Here is a 15,787-nt window from a genome sequence, read left to right on the forward strand (position 1 = left end):
CTGTTAGCAAGCATTGCTCTCACTTCATTTTTAGCTGGAAAGACAGACAGTGCAAAGGGTATCCAGCTACAGAATGGAAGGACTGATAAATCGCCTAAAGTTTCAGCAAGAGAATAAATGCAAGATGTGCAACAAAAATGCCTGCTGAGTAATAGATGTGGGGTCACATGGGCACGTTTCCAAATTCCTTCTCTTCAGTATGTTCAACAACTCCTCCAGCAAGAAAGTCAATGGAATGAAGCACAGAATGCTTTTTGAACTAAGTCTGCAATTACCCTATTTTCTCTCCAATTAGAAGGTCAGTTCTAATCCTCTTCAAAGCATCCACAAAGCATTTGCCTAAACGCAGACTCCAGAGCAGCAGAGTCAAGGCAGACAGTATATTGTCATGAAATATTAAGCCATGGGCATCAGAAAAAAGGCATCTATGTACCGAGGCAAGAAATCTGCAGGAGCTGCTGGTGTCATGCAAACCATGTTAGGACCAAAGAACAACCGCTCACAGTGAAAGACTATGAGACAGCAGAGTAAAAATGTCAAACAGAAGGAGGAAATACTTCTTCCAAGTGACCCACAAATAGGCTGTGGCATGTTCTGCTATTCAGAGCAAGTTACAGAAAATGTCTGCAAAGTAACATGCAAACTGCAGGAGAACGAGATTGTCTGCAGCTGTTAAACCCAGTGACCCATTCTGCCTCCTGAGGATCCACTCTGGTCATCACTGGGCAGGGGGATACTGGCAGAGTTGGACTTTGGCTGGAGCTGGCGTGGCAGGTCCTCCACTCTTGAGCTACCCTACATTGGCATTACAGCAAAGCTGGAACAGGTTTGGGCTCCAGCATCTAAGCCCTCTGTCCTGGTGTCTTAAGAGACGATCTATGCCAGGGCTCTGCAATATGAGCAGACCAAGGAGGGATCACAGATACTTCTAACCACCCTTGTAGAGAAGAGCGGCCTCCTGCTCTTTCTTGAGCAGATGACTTGGAGTTGAAACGTGGTTTTCTCTGGTGCAGAGCCCCAGGCAGCGAGACACAGCGTGTCCTGTCTTCTCCACAGTGTGTCACTCAAACAGAAACTGCAGGTGTTCAAATGGACAAGAACAAGCGCAACCCTTCATCAACCCAAAGGCAGATCAGGCTCCTGGACTGAGATCCCCAATAAGTTGCACAAAATTTATCCAGCATCCACAACCATCAGCCCATTACAAAAGGCATCCGCTTTCATGATTAATGGGCCACAAGCTTTACAGAGGAAATCTGAGGGCAAGAGGCATCTCCATCTGCCTGGACATCCCTGCCACATCAACCACTGCAATCTTAGATGCTGCAACAGGCAGATCGTGCTTACAAAACTCTTGCGCCACCAGACACGAGCTTCCAGGAAGACACACCAGGATCACCTCTCTACACCACAGCTTTTCCACAGCAAACACACTTACTAAACCGTTAACTGGTGGATGATGCTGGAAGGCTGTAAAAACCAGTACACACACCAGGAGCAGGAAGATGGTGCTGTGTCATACAGAATATGAGGGTTTATGTATACAGAATAGAGAGGGGTTTAAGCCACTCTATTCCTACACTTGTCCTGTGGCAGCTGAAGGACCAGGGCACTGTTTCCAAGCTGTTCCTCTGTTTGACCAAACGTCCAAGTCAAACCCTGGCACAAGCAAACCTGCCAGGGCGGCTTCAGGTGTGTTTTTCCTCCAAAATGAAAACGTCTCTCATTAATAACGGAAACCTTCATGGCAGGGAAGAAGCTGATCAGCTCCACTTTAGGGTTGCTCTGTCAGAAGATGCATGAACACAGCAAGGTCCAGGAAACAGGTTAATGGCTCACACAGAGGACATCTCCATCTCCCTTGAACCAGGAGCAGATGCAACACCAGTAATACGGAGCAGGGATCAACTATGCTTCTCCCTGCAGCAACCAACCATCCCGAACAAATTAGCAGCAACAAAAATCAGGCAGAGTTCTCTTCTTCTGAAGGTTTTTAGCCACTTCTGCCTCAAGAGAGGAAATCACAAGGACTTTACGCAGATCATTCAACTTGTTCTCCAAGCCAAGGCACCTCGTCAGCCTTGATGTCAGAAATTGCATGTGCACGTAAGAGGAAGCATTTGCTCGCTGCTGTAGCTACTTTCCAACAAGGCTGACCAAATCTTCCCGTTTCTCTGCGCTCCTCCTGTACTTCCCACTCTTGGCAGCTGCTTCAAGCATTTGTGCACACTGTCAGCAACTAGACACTCTCACACCAGGTTACTCACTTCTAAATACAAGGAGCCAAGACTTCTAACGTATTAAAATGATAGGTTACTAAAATTTTATGAGGATGCTCTCATCAGTTGCTGGTTAAATAAGACTCTGAGCTCTACAGACATTACAGACAGTAATAATGAGAGTGATAATCACAATTAAAAACGCTGTGCCAGGCATCTCTCACTCCATAGAGGTGAACACAAGAAATGTGGCACCAGCCACCTCCGGGGCTAGTAGGGACCGTCAGGCAAAGGGGTGTGAAACCCTTTGCTATTGGAAAGGTGCACACATAAATGTGTTATGCTTCAGGGCAGACAAATCCCTTCACTGAGAAGGTTAAAACCAGGACATCCCGTCAATGGGGTCTGTGCATTCATGGTCCCCCAGCTGTGAGAAAATGAGAGCTGACAGCAGTGCCAATACAAGCAGTCTGTCCTCTCTCCTATTCACTAGATTTACATGCTGACAATGCAGCCTGTGGGCATATTGTACCTGCTCTTTACATTCAGCATCCAGCTAAAACAATCCTTCCTCATGTTTCTTCTCCCACCTCATAGCAGGTGGGCTTCTGGCAACTAGGAGAGTAACCCAAACAAAGAGCCCTCCTGCTCCCGTGTTTGCAGGGATGCATCCTTAACGCAGCACTACAAATTCTATAGTAATAAAACCATTAACCTAAGCATCTCTGCCTTGTGCCAGACTTCCAAATAAACCAACCCACCTCAGCACGAAGCTAAGTATCCTGCAGACCAGGCTCCTACTGTACCGCCATGGGGAGATGCTCATGCGGAGCAGCCAAGCAAGTCCCTCGGTGCTGCCACACACTAGCACTGTCCTCTGTTTTACCGTGCAAGCCGAAAATGGAGGCGAGTGCTGGGACCAGGTTCCCTTCCTCCCCACTGTACTTCTCATCGCATCCAAACCATCGTGGAGAACAGAACTGGAGCTGCCCTGGAGAGGTGCATCCCAACTCATCTAAACAGAGCAAGACTTAAGACATGGCTTTCCTGCATCCTAGCTCAGCATCTTCTACCACTTTTCATCACCCACAGCCTGCTTTTGCCTCGGATTGCACCATAGAAACATCAGCATCACCATCACTGGACTATGAAAAGCCTGCTGTCTCCAAACTGCAGGTTTCTGACCAAAGTAGTGAGCCTCTGGAGGTCTCCGATGACTTGTTTTTTCCTCCCTCACCTATATCAGTTCATCTGAAAAGCAGATGCTTCCTTTGTTACTTTTGGTTTCTGGTTTGTCTGGAGGTTCACTTGCTTTTCTTATTTGAGTTGCTCTTATCAAAAAGCCCAGCTCCAGGCTACAGCATAACCCATCCATTAGGCAGGCTGGCAGACTGCTCTTTTTGACCTGCTAATAACGGCTGTTTTTTTTCTTTTCTTCAATTCCAGGTAGGCGAATAGCTAAGCCTCCAGGGAAAAGACACAGCAATTTCACAGATCTCAAATCAAGCAAAGTGTTTCAGCACAGAGCTTGCAAAACATGCACCGAGTTGGTGCCCTCCAGCATCTGCTCCGTAGACGGAGCACACCAGGGGACAAGCTCCCCAAACTGAGACGGCTGGCAGCTTCTCACCTCTTCACTGCGGAGGGTGTCCCAAAAATCCTCTCAAGAACTCAAGAGCATCCAATAAGCATCCACCTCCCTGCCACTTTCACAAATTGTAATTCTACATTTGGAAGGAAAGTAACATGCAACTGGAATTAATCCAATGACTTGCCTTCAGTATGATCACATTTACAACCAAAAAGGAGTCGATTGGCCAATCCGCAGATCAATACAGCTTAAAAAATACTCAGTAAGCAGGACCGCTGTGACTTCTCAAGTTCAGTCCAATACCCAGGGCAATCTTTCATTAGATATATTAATAGTTAAGTATAATATGAATGGTTATGTCTACAGGTATGGTTTTACACAGATAAAAATTCAAAATTCAAACATTTTGCAGGGTGTTCGTATCATATCAATACATAAATCATATTTTCATGTGTGTGACTGCAACGATTAAAAAAGCATCAGACATCCAGCTTCTAAATTATTAATGCCAAGTCTGTATTCTCACACCTCACCCTTGCTGCTTTTGCAATCTTATTAGGGATAGCAGGGGATTATTTTACTGCAGATACCACTACAAACATGATGAGGGAGCAAGCACAGCAGAACAGAACGGCCTTGTACCTCTGCAGCATGCCAACTTGGAAGGACAGGACCAAAGCGATCCTTGGTGGTATAGGTGTAAGAGCCATTTTAACTACGCTAGTATATCACTATCATTGCCTCAGCAGCGTAATTAATGTGGTATGGCAAGGTTATAATAATAGGCTCTTTAAAAGGTGTGCCAACTGCAAACCCTATCCGTATTATTTTGCGTGACAAAGTGTGCCAAGCCTGACACCGTGCTCGAGTAATGGAAAAAACAGACTTTCGGGCAGATCCCCAGGACAACCACTCACAAGCAGACACAGCAGCTGGTTTTTCCACAGATGCTGTGAGCTGGGTACGCTTGCAGGCTTTTCCATACCAGATGTACAAAGTCCCTCGACACAAAGAAAGTTTAATCCAAAGGGTTTCCATCAGGAAAGCAGGAGTCACAACACGCCTGCCAAACCTCTAAGTCTAGAAAGCTCAAGTAAGCTGTATAGTCCATGGATATTTTTTTTTTTCCTTTTTCTTTTAAAATTTTTTTTCCCAATTAATATACCAATAGCCTTGGCATCAGGCTACTTACAGAAATGTTCTCTCTCAATGCTAACACTAAACATTTATCCAAGAGAGCCTACCTGGAGGGTTTTTAATACACCAGATGAGTCAAAGAGATAAACCAGTGCAGCACGGAGATGACTACTACTCACCTCATCTTTGAGGCCTGAAAGGGCATCTCCAATTTTGGTGGCAGAAAGAGAAGGAAATGGTGCTTTCATTCAGAAATAATATTCAGACAACTATCTGAATTCAGGATGCAGTCAATTACAAGCCTTTCTGAAAATTACATTTTTTTTTAATTGACCTCTAATTCTAACCAGGTTTTTCAAGGAGGAGCATAACCAACTTCTTATCTTATACCTTCAGCACTTTTAGGTAATCATGACTACATCTACGTAAGGGATGCTGCAGTGACATGGTTAGGTCCTTCATTAAATTATTCCCTCATTTAACCTACACATAAAGCCTTCTGAAGCCTGAACACCAGTATTTTTGGCTGGTACCTGAGAACAATCAAAGAAATAGCTGCTTAGAGCAACCTTAAGTGAAACAAGGTTAAAGAAGGAAAGAAAGTGCATCTTTTCCTATGGAAATAAAAGTCATTACCATGCTTGCAGTATTACTCCAGGTCAATATAAGCAAACACTGCATAATTTTGAAGAAAAATAGTTAATATCCCTCCACACCTACCACCAAGCTTCTCAGAGGGGCTGACACAGCGAGGCCTGACTTGAAAAGAGGTCAAGGGCTGAAACACAACCTCCTCTGCTCTGAGACCAACGCACCAGCAGCAGCAAGCACACATACTACAGCTGTCCTGCCACAAAACCTAACCAAGGAAAAGCATCTCCCCAAAAAATTCAGAAAGGTTTTGACTGTGATTAAAAGTACTCAAGTTTGCAGTTTTAAACACATGAACTCGGAAGAGATGCTCTGAGAAATGTTCCTCTCGTGGTTTCTCTAACGGCATTGTCATTACAGTATAAAGGGGAGAAACTAATTCATTCAACATGCATGTGGCCTCCAGTTGCTTAATCCAAACATTTCTCTCTGACCGTTTAAGTAGTCAAATGACATGGAGCCTGTTTTGACTAGAAGACGCGCCACTGGTTTCTCACATGTGGATTTTATTGCAAAATTCTGGTGTTACACTGGAAAAAAGCTAATTCAAAGGATAAATGAGAACAGCAACTTAAGAAAAGGTTATTAATCTCTACATGTGTCCCATTCTCCCTCTGTGTTTGGTTTTTTTTTTTTCAATCTTAAGGGGTACAATAGCTGAGGAGCATGTTGTTCATTAGAGCACATCCAACTTGGTCCACTGGGGCAAGGACTGGGATTGCACCTTCAAACAGTTAACACTCAGGAAACTTATCTCCTGAGCATCAGATCACAAGCTGCAAACACTGGAAGGTCATGGTAGTTAGCTGGTGGTTGAGAAGATCTCAGTGACTTGCTGTGGGTGGCTCGAATCCAGTCCCCAACTAGTTTGCTCATTGAAGTCCTCCCACTGCAGGATCAGCAGACTCCCAGTACCCAAAGGACAAGGAGATCTTGTCCCCCTGACAAGATCAGTGTTTGTTAGCAGAAAAGGGAAGAAGTCAGATACATCCTAGGGGACACCACTGCTATGCCACAAATACCATCTACCTGGGCTGATATAACCCAAAGCCTTTCACCAGTATTCAGTGCTCAAAGGGAAGGGGCAAAAGCCAAAAATGCAAATAAAGCCTACTTCTCACTTAAAAGATAGTTCCAAAAAAATCTGAATGGAGAAATTCATTATTGCAGCTCATTTTAAATTAGAGAAGCAAACCTAAGTCTTTGCACAGCCAGAAGATCACACTCTGAACAAACCAAGGGAGGTTTGCAGATGTATGCCACGCTGACCATAGGCTCCAGCTTCAGAGTTCAACATAGGTAAAGAGATAAACCTCTTTGGTGCAAAGCTATGTCAAGCCTAGCAAATGCATATGTGTACATATCCTGTTATTTCTGGAGGGATTTGGAGAGCAGGGGGGGAAAATAGACATTGGGTTGGAAGAGCAGAACAGATTTAACATGTGGGATGCTATGTAGAAACCAGAAGCAGCAGGGTCTGTTGTATCATTTGAAACATTTCAGCAAAAGTCAACTCCATCAAGCTTATGAAGTCCTGCTTAAAGCTGAACTTGGCACAATCTTAAACGAAACCTGGCCAAAAACCAAGCAAAAAGCCCGCAAGAACCAGGCTTTCAGAAATTCAAATGTGAGTGCTACAAAAGCAGTTTTCCTGCCTGGAGTTTTGAATATGAGACCTTCTGTAACAGGAAAAAAATATTTTCTGCAGTGACCCAAAGGACTCCAGAAGCATCTTGGAGACTGCTTTAGTCAAAGTCAAAAGGGGAAAAAAAAAAAAAAGCGCCCATAAAATTGGAAGACAATGTGAACAATGCTGAGCTATTCATTCAAAAATGAAAGCTGCTGCTGGGAGAGAAGGGGAAATGCCCACCACAATAGCTTTGGAAAACACTGCCCAAAACCCTCAGGAAAGAAAGAAAAAGAAAAACATACATTCAGAAATCGAGGATGATAAAAGTAACACAGAGGAGTTACAGCAGTTGCACACTAGGAAATAAAGACCAAAAAGAAAATCGCTGTGGTCGAGATGTTTACCCAGCTCCAACAAGCCTGGTTTTTACCCAGTTTAATCCAGAAGCGCATTTAGCAGCGACCCAGTGAGGGGTTGCAGCAGCCCCCAGCACTCGCACCACGCAGGGATGTGGCCCCTGGTCCTCTCCCGGCCCCCACCCAGGCATGGGCCCAGCCCAGCCCCACCGTGCCCAGGCTGCTGAGGGCAGAAAACATGGAACAAAGGATTGATTGTGGAGGGAAGGAGGTGCCCCATCAGCCATGTGAGCCCCTCTCCATCCTCCAGTGTCTCAGAAGCAAGCTACACCTCCTAACGCGAAGGGTGAGGGCCCTCCCAAGATGGGGCACTGCAGAGCTGAAATAAATATGGGGCTGCGGACAGGAACAGCAGGGAAAATCTCACTTGCCCTCTCATTTCTTGAAGAAAACTTGCATCTGCTGCTTCACCTCCTTCTTCCACAGTTCCGTCCTTTAAACAATCCTTGTTGCAGGAGAGGGACAGCAGGCGCATCTTTCAAGCCACTGCTGATTTTGCAACAATAAATCTCAGCATATTTAAATGTAACTTGCTTAATCACTGTGACACTGCTCTTCTCCTTGGCATGGTCTTCAGCATGCAACAAAGAGGTATGGAAACACAGGGGGCCTGATGGCATCATTGCACGCCATGAATGTACCAGTCCCTGTCCTTCTAAAGCAGCCTTCAGACAGACTTATTTCCACTCAGAGCATGGCCAGTGAGGCCCCAAAAACAGCTACTCTAGAAAAAACTTTTTTTAAAAAAGGGGTAATTCAGGAATGAGTTAATACACCTGGAAGTACCAGCTACCTCCTCGCACCTGCATCTTTCCAGCCTACCAAAGCCTACCACTGGCTCTGCCACAACACTTTAGCAGGGTTAGAGAACATGAAGAAGTGGACAGAAAGGTGCTATTCTAGAAACCCACCAGGAACCTTTGCCTTCAGGCTGCTGTTTCCACCTTCTTCCTCAGCCTCATCTTCCTGCACCCTGGCAGCCCGGTGCAGGACTCTCCAGCAATCTCTCAAGGGCACTTAAGAGAGTAAAATCCAACCACAGCTGCATGCCAGCCAGATATGACTTAACTCTGCTTCTCTTCTACTGGCTAAAAAGCCAGGAGTAATGCAAAACCAAAGATCCTGTATGGCCAGAAATCTGGAGTTCACATGGACTGTGCCATCCATAGCATCCTGGATCCCAACAAGGGGCTCTAACTTCAGTTTCATAAATCACCAGCACACCAAACCCAAGTCTTTCAGCAATGCTATTGCTCTCCTTCCCTTGCCTTCAGTTACAGTACCTCGAAGACCTAAAAATACTTCTTATTATTTAAGCAATTCTTCTGAGAGCTACTTAGGGTGAAAAAACAAAACAAAACCCCTTATCAGATGAGACCAGCAGGACTCCAAAGCAGAACACTGGCATTTGTCTGGAAAAAGTGGCACCACTCAGGCAGTCTCAAGCAAGGAGCAAAACATAGCCAAAACAAGTCTTAATGAAAGCTGTATCTTTTATCTGAGGAAAACAAACAAGTGAACTACATGGAAACTCAGCCAAAAAGAAAAAGCAACACAATCCCTTATGAACTGATAAAATATTAGACAGCCCACTGCATTTCTAGCTTAAAGAATAAAACCAGAATATCCTTAGTGTTTAGTTTCTTTCTTAATTCAGGGATATATTTTTTGGCAGACAGCCTGGGTTTCACCTGAGGGTAATGCAAAAAGGAGCATAAAAAAACCCTGATGTGAATGACAGCTGAAGAGCAGCCATCTGTGTGGGTGCTTCTCTTTCCAAACCAAACTCGGCCTGAAAGGGTTTTCCAACGAGTCAGCCAAGGAAAGGGAAACTTCATCAGGAGTCGCAATGGGACCTGCCTGGAGAGTATGCTTCATGCAAGTATCAGGGCTGAAACCGTTCCCCCTGCCCACTACGAGCAGCCCTCCCAGATGTCTGTCTGTCCGCTGTTCCTTATCTTCCCTTTTAAAAACTGCAGCAAAAGCTGCATGCAACACGTGGCAAGTAATTACAGAGCAAAGCAGAACAACCTCAAGGGACAAGTAGCAATTTAGACAGGCACCAAACTGCCCCTCCACGAGGGCTACATGAGATCTCTGCACGGGAAAGCAAATTGAAAGACACTTAAATTGGCGTTGTCATGCTTAGAGGGCTGGGTAGGCACGAACGGCAAAATGCCCAAGGAACAGATCTGCATGCCACAACTGCTCATCTGCGCTAAACAAAGCCTTTAAAAACGTGATCTGAGCCTTGCAAAAGTCAGCTCCATCCTTCACTGCAGGTAACCCAGAGACAGCCTTCCTGCTGCTGCAGCCACACCTGCAGACCTTGGCTTCAGCGTTCAGCCACTGACCTGGCTGCTCCTCACCTGCTACACCACCTGGGGCTGCCTAGCAAAGCTCTCAGCCTGCTCAAAACCCAGGGTACTTGCTCCTAGAGCCGATGGAGTCTTGAATTAGGCTGCTCAGGTTCCATCCAGCTCCTTCCAGAGCAGCTCCTCTACTGCCACTGGAGACAGGGTATTGCTTTGGACATAAGCAGCTTAGATGAACCTTTGGTCCAAACCAGAACAGCTATTTTCACGGTGTCTTTGCCAGCAGATTACAATATATGCCCACATACTTTAAGCATAGTTCAACAGTATCAGCAAAAATTCACTGATAGGAGAAATATTTTCCTACCAGAGTACTCAAGGCTCGAGGTGGACACCTCATTCTCCAAGCACTCACCCACTGGAACAAAACCCTCCTTGCTTCCACCTGAGGGTTAGAAGAAAAGCTGACCCTGAGATTCCTGATAATTTTGTAACAAGCTGCTGTAAAAGGAAATTGAGCTGAATATTCACCTGCTTAAGGCCATTTAAAGTAGAGACTGGCTTTCCTAACATATCAGGGTTCTTCTGCCTCTGAGGGCAAGAGACAGAGAGGAAGAGAAATACCTGTTGGGGAGAAAGCACTAAGAAGATAGGAGTTCCCCTGAAATAACTGGCAATATAAGGAGACAAAAAAGAAAAAAAAACACTCACCCACCAACTTTCCCTAATAAAAATCTTCAAACTTATGAAACCTCTATATCCACAGGGTATGGCAAGCACAGGGGCTGACTACTGCAGCAACACTGGGACACATGCAAGATGTTCTGCATCCCAGATGCCCAGATGGACAGGGGATCTGCAAACAGGTTCACAATGAGCAAGTCCCCTGGGAACCAGGGAGAACTTAGTAGCTAAAACAATCCTGATTTGCCAGCTGATAAAGATGGTTTTTCATCAGGAAGATAGTAACAGGTCTTAGAAAAACATTAAGACTCCCCAGGAGAGAAGAGGGTTGTTTTGGCACTTAATTTGTCCCCATCTTCTCAGGAAGCTCAGCAGGAAATGGCAGAGACTTCCCCCACTGTATAAATTCTTTTATCAGGTTAAATTAGATTAATTTCCCCTGGGAAGATTACTGCTCTAGACAGCTGATGGGTGCTCTTACCCTGATTCTCATGGTGCTTCTACTCCAGTGACTGAAACTGCACTTAAAAGTTTCATCCCCAATCCTTTCACAAAGATATGGCTCCATTACCTGCAGGCAACGTATACCCACTCACACAGAGTGCAGACTAAAATCCTAGTGCTACTTCCCCTCTTTCTTCTGGTTTCCAACCATTCAGAAGAAAATTGAAACTCAACAGTTTCTCTTTGTTTTCTTAATGAAACTGTAACAAAGCTGCTATGCAATTGTCTGCTATGGGGGGGGAAAAAAAAAGAAGGATAAAACAAACTGCAGGAGTTAACCTGCAGCGCAAACAAATCATTTATGTGCCCACATATGGAGCCAAGCCTCATTTGTCAAAGGAGTAAGTATCAAAGGCTTTGCACACCGTCATCCACTCGCTGGTGTCATCCTCGGATGTCTGGGGTTTGCAGCATTAACAGCTAATGGTAACAAAGATGCCTCTGTGAAAGGAGTTGGTGGAAATGTCAGGGGGGATGCAACAACAAGAAAATATCTCTGCACATCTGAAGGGAAAGCCAGTTCAAGCCCCAGAACGGTTAGGAGCATTTGGTGAAAGCAATGAGGCGAGTGAAGACAGTTTGTCCGTGGAGCAGCAGCTGGGCAGGAGAGGAGGAGACAGCTGCAGCACTGCCCCAGGACATCCCATGTGCCACCCCACTCGTTTCAGGGTACTCAAACACGGGACGGTAGTGCCTGTCTCATCACAGAGCCTGACCCTCGGTGAGGCACCAGCGGCCCCAAGTGCAGGCGCAACAGGACAGTGCAGTGCACTGCATGGATGTGCACCCATGGGTGCTACAGTCCAGGGGAGTTTGCTAACTCAGTGCTAACTCACTGCTCGGGGTCAGGCCAAAAAGCTGGCTACCTCCAACAGCAGTTAGCATCCACCCACTGTTGGTTAATGTCTGTGGCAGCTGTCACAAGGAAAAACAAGAGCAACCCAGATAGAATTATCCACTGCAGCAAACACAACGCTGTTTTCAACTTGCATTACCCATCCTTATGCTCTCACAATAGCATCTCAAGCTATTTTCTCAAGTCAGCATTTAGTTTTTTTGCTAGCTAATACGACATTTCCTCTCCCTTCCCCCAGCCCTAGTATTTGGTGAAATTGCTTCTTCTGCAAATTGCACTGCAAATGCTGAACTTTTGCCAGTTAGACAGGGAAAGTCTTGACTAAAAATAAACCATGTTTCAGAAAATAGATCCCTTCCCAATATGATGAAGTAGTGGATAATGCAGACCTGCCAGGAGAACACAACCTCCAGATTTGCATGAGAATCACATGAAGCTCAACAGACAGACAGCTGCAACTACTGTGACTTGTCCCGTCTTAAAAAAAAAAAAAAACAGGGAAAAAAAAGGACAGAGGTAGGGTTGAGGGTGCTAGGGTAAATCAAGTTTCCACCTGTTTTGGCAGGAAGAGAAGTGCCACCACCACCACTTGCCTGCATCCCCTGTGAACCAAGCTGCTCATAACCTGTATGGGAGGAAGAGGATGACACATCGCTCACTACACAGCCACTACAGGAGGTGAAACTCTATTACAGGAAATTCACTGCAATTCAGGCGTGTAAGAGAACGACTTGGGCTTTTGCCACCTGAGTCACCAGCAGTCTGGGGCACTGACTCAGTGCTGGCTCCCTCCAACTCAGACACACCTGTGACAGCTTGCTAGCAAATGGAGGCACTCCTACCTTTGCTGTTCCCCTTCTCATTACAGTTCTCTTTTTAAAAAGAGACCTTTTATGCTAGAAAATTTAAGAAAAGGAAAGTTAAAACTAGAAGGCTAGCCTGGGAAGCACAGGCAGTGCTCTACTAACCAGCTCTGCTTTAAGCTCTGAAGTGGAGAGCATGTCTGCTTGCATGGTGCGATAAACCCCAGGAAATAGAGGAATTGGGTGAAAACAGTTCCGCCCTGACTCCCACTTCTCTGGTGTGTTTGCTGCACCGCCCAGACAGTCCCAGATGAACTAGGTTTTCAAGAAAGATCGCTTGCCATAATGAATCCATTTCACTTTTTGAGGAATCAAGAAAGCTTCATGCAGCGAGTTACAGTTACATCCTCCTATGATCAAATAGGTCATTCAGGCAGGCCAAATGCCATTTTGGGATGAGATCCATCAAGGATGGACATTTGCAAAAGGAGTTGCTTCTGCTCTGTAAGGTCTCATGGCAAGCTGGAGGCTTGAGCTCAGTGTGCCAGGCCAATCCCTCCCTGTCCATCGGCGCTCGTGCGGCAGCATCCATCCACCTGCTCCTCAGACTAACCCTGAGCAACCACAAACGGGAAAATATTCCCCTCCAGTTCCAGTGGTTGCACACACACCTCTGGTCAGCTGGGAACATAATTCCAGTTAATAAAAAAGTAGCCTGCAACCCAGCCCTATATTTTCTCCTCCTCAAAGTAATGCAGGAATTGAAATTGTGGTGCCAGCAGACCTGGTGGTAGCACAGCGACAGGCATGGCTGAAAGCGTGCTTGGCATCTCAATGACTACAACCGACTCAAGCAATCCACTTACAACGCCAAACAGTTGCAGAGAGCGCAGATGAGATTTTTCACTTGAGCACTGATGCCTTAAAGCAATAAATACATGAAATAACTGGGGCAAAGGGATGCACTGGGCAGTGCAGCGGAAGCACTATCCCACTGCTTCTGATGGTAAACAGTGGCAGAGCAGAGCAGGGAGGAATAAGCTACTACAGGCTGTTCTTGCCGTACATTAGGAAAACAACAGCAGATTTGTTCGTGGTTGGATATCAACATGAAAACAGCTTCCTCCCACCCCCACTCGGGACAGCAGGCAGACGCACGCTACGGGGGAGCTACTGAAGGCCAGTAAAGCAGGAGGGAGCAGCAGTGGCACGCAGCCGCAAGCTCGACTGGGATTCCCCAGATGGTGCTATGGGAAGGAAAAGGCTGTGCCCACGTTAGGAAGGAGTGTGGCCTCCCAGGAGCCGCTCTGCAGCAACGCTGTATTTTCCAATGCTTTCCTCAGAGGGCTGTCAGCAAGGCTCAGTGCAACAACACATCTGGATGGAAAAAAACCCTATTGACTGCAGAGTGGTCTCTCCCACAGTATCTGTCAACCCACACCCATAAGGCAAACCTTGCACACATTTCACTCTTGGACATATACAGACACCCCCCAGCCAGGAGCACGGCAAATGTACCTGTTCAGAGCATCAGCTTCTCTTAAGGCACCGACAAAGAGCCAGAACACGATCCCCATCAGCATATGGAAACTGGCAAATCCTGTAAGCATTAGAGAGAATAGTAATTAATGACATTAATATAAACTGCCTGGTGAAAGGGAAGGATGCCAAGGCAACCTCACGAGAGATGGGAGGGTGTTAGATCCCTGCCCTGAGCACACTCCTGCCTAGCCCTGGCACCACAGCGGAGGTACCTGGCATAAGGCTGTCAGGGGACTTGCCAAAATCACAGCAGGAAGCCTAGGTAACAGGCAAGATGATGAGTCCCAACCAAGGCTGTTTGTCCAGCAAAGCCTACTCAACAGTCAGTGCACTGAAGTCAGCATCTACGTAGAGGGGCAGAAAAGAGGCTGATAAATGGGATGCAAGCAGTCACCTCTGCAACTTCCCTACTCCTCTCCCAGAGATGCTGCTGAAGATCTGCTCCACAGCAGTTGTGCCATTTCTTCCAGTTTGCAGAGCAGATGAATCCCAACTGATGTCAGAGCCAGGCTGCTTCCATTTCTTCATTATCATTATTATTATTATTATTGATTCACCATGATGGTTTCATAAGTGGTTTTATATTTCCCACTGATTGCTTTATAAAGCTTTTGTACATCAGTCACACAAAAGACATCTAGCAGCATTGAGCAAAAGCTGTGACAGAAGTCACCTCCATGAGCTGCAGAAACTTCTCACTGCAGGCATGCAAAGTGCCCACTGCATGCCAAAGAAGAGGTATCAGAAAAAAACCAATTCTAAGCAGCCATAAGGAAATGTTTTTCTGATGATACAACTGAAGCAAAGGTTACCGCACATAATACAGTTTTACTTTCCCTGTTCTCTTCATACAACGGTTTGGGGACAGCAATGAACACAGTGGATGAACAACCATCCTCAAGCACACTGTAACAGAGAGAGGATTTGGAAGCGGGGGGCAAGTAAGGAAACAGGGTGGGACAACTTCTCCACTTCTACAGTCAAAGCACTAAACTGGCAAGGGGAAGGTACAGGATCAGCCTGACAACATCTTGCATATTTCCTGTCAACTGGACCTTGTTATGAACTGTGAGAAAACTTACTCATGCAGTGCATTGGTTTACCTTGGACTGAGAAAAAGAGACTTGCTTGTTTTCCCTAGTCTCTGTGAGTGACTCACAGGCGTCAGCCATTGCCAGTTGGTATTTAAAGAACTGAGAAAAACCGTAATCCATTCAGCCCCCCATTTTTCCCTTTCTGCTTTCCCATTACGGAAGGGCTGAAGGCATTTCTAAGGATGAAAACAATGCTGAAGACCACAAGACCACAGCACAGACCTTGGACTCCAGTCTCAAGCACAAATTTTCCATCACCATTTATAATTGCTCTCCCTGTTGCTTTACATTACCACTCTAGCCAAACACAAGAGTTATTTACTCATGTTATGTACCTCCAGCAGG

The 15,787-nt window shown here is 45.9% G+C and overlaps 1 protein-coding gene across 6 annotated transcripts in view; it reads right to left on the minus strand.

Annotated features, from left to right (window-relative positions):
* LOC141930590 (uncharacterized) overlaps nucleotides 1-15,787 on the minus strand; it is an 84,372-nt gene that overhangs the window by 56,237 nt on the left and 12,348 nt on the right. For 3 of the 6 annotated variants that reach the window (XM_074841659.1, XM_074841658.1, XM_074841660.1), the window contains exon 2: nucleotides 14,325-14,406. The exons of 2 other annotated variants lie outside the window; for them this stretch is intronic. The gene's annotated coding sequence lies outside the window, so the exon portion shown is untranslated. Of the gene's footprint in view, nucleotides 1-12,556; nucleotides 12,743-14,324; nucleotides 14,407-15,787 lie in introns of those variants that run through there. One more of the 6 variants, XM_074841662.1, reaches the window with a different exon arrangement.

This window comes from Strix aluco, chromosome 16, assembly GCF_031877795.1.
Source record: "Strix aluco isolate bStrAlu1 chromosome 16, bStrAlu1.hap1, whole genome shotgun sequence".
Taxonomy (NCBI): Eukaryota; Metazoa; Chordata; class Aves; order Strigiformes; family Strigidae; genus Strix; species Strix aluco.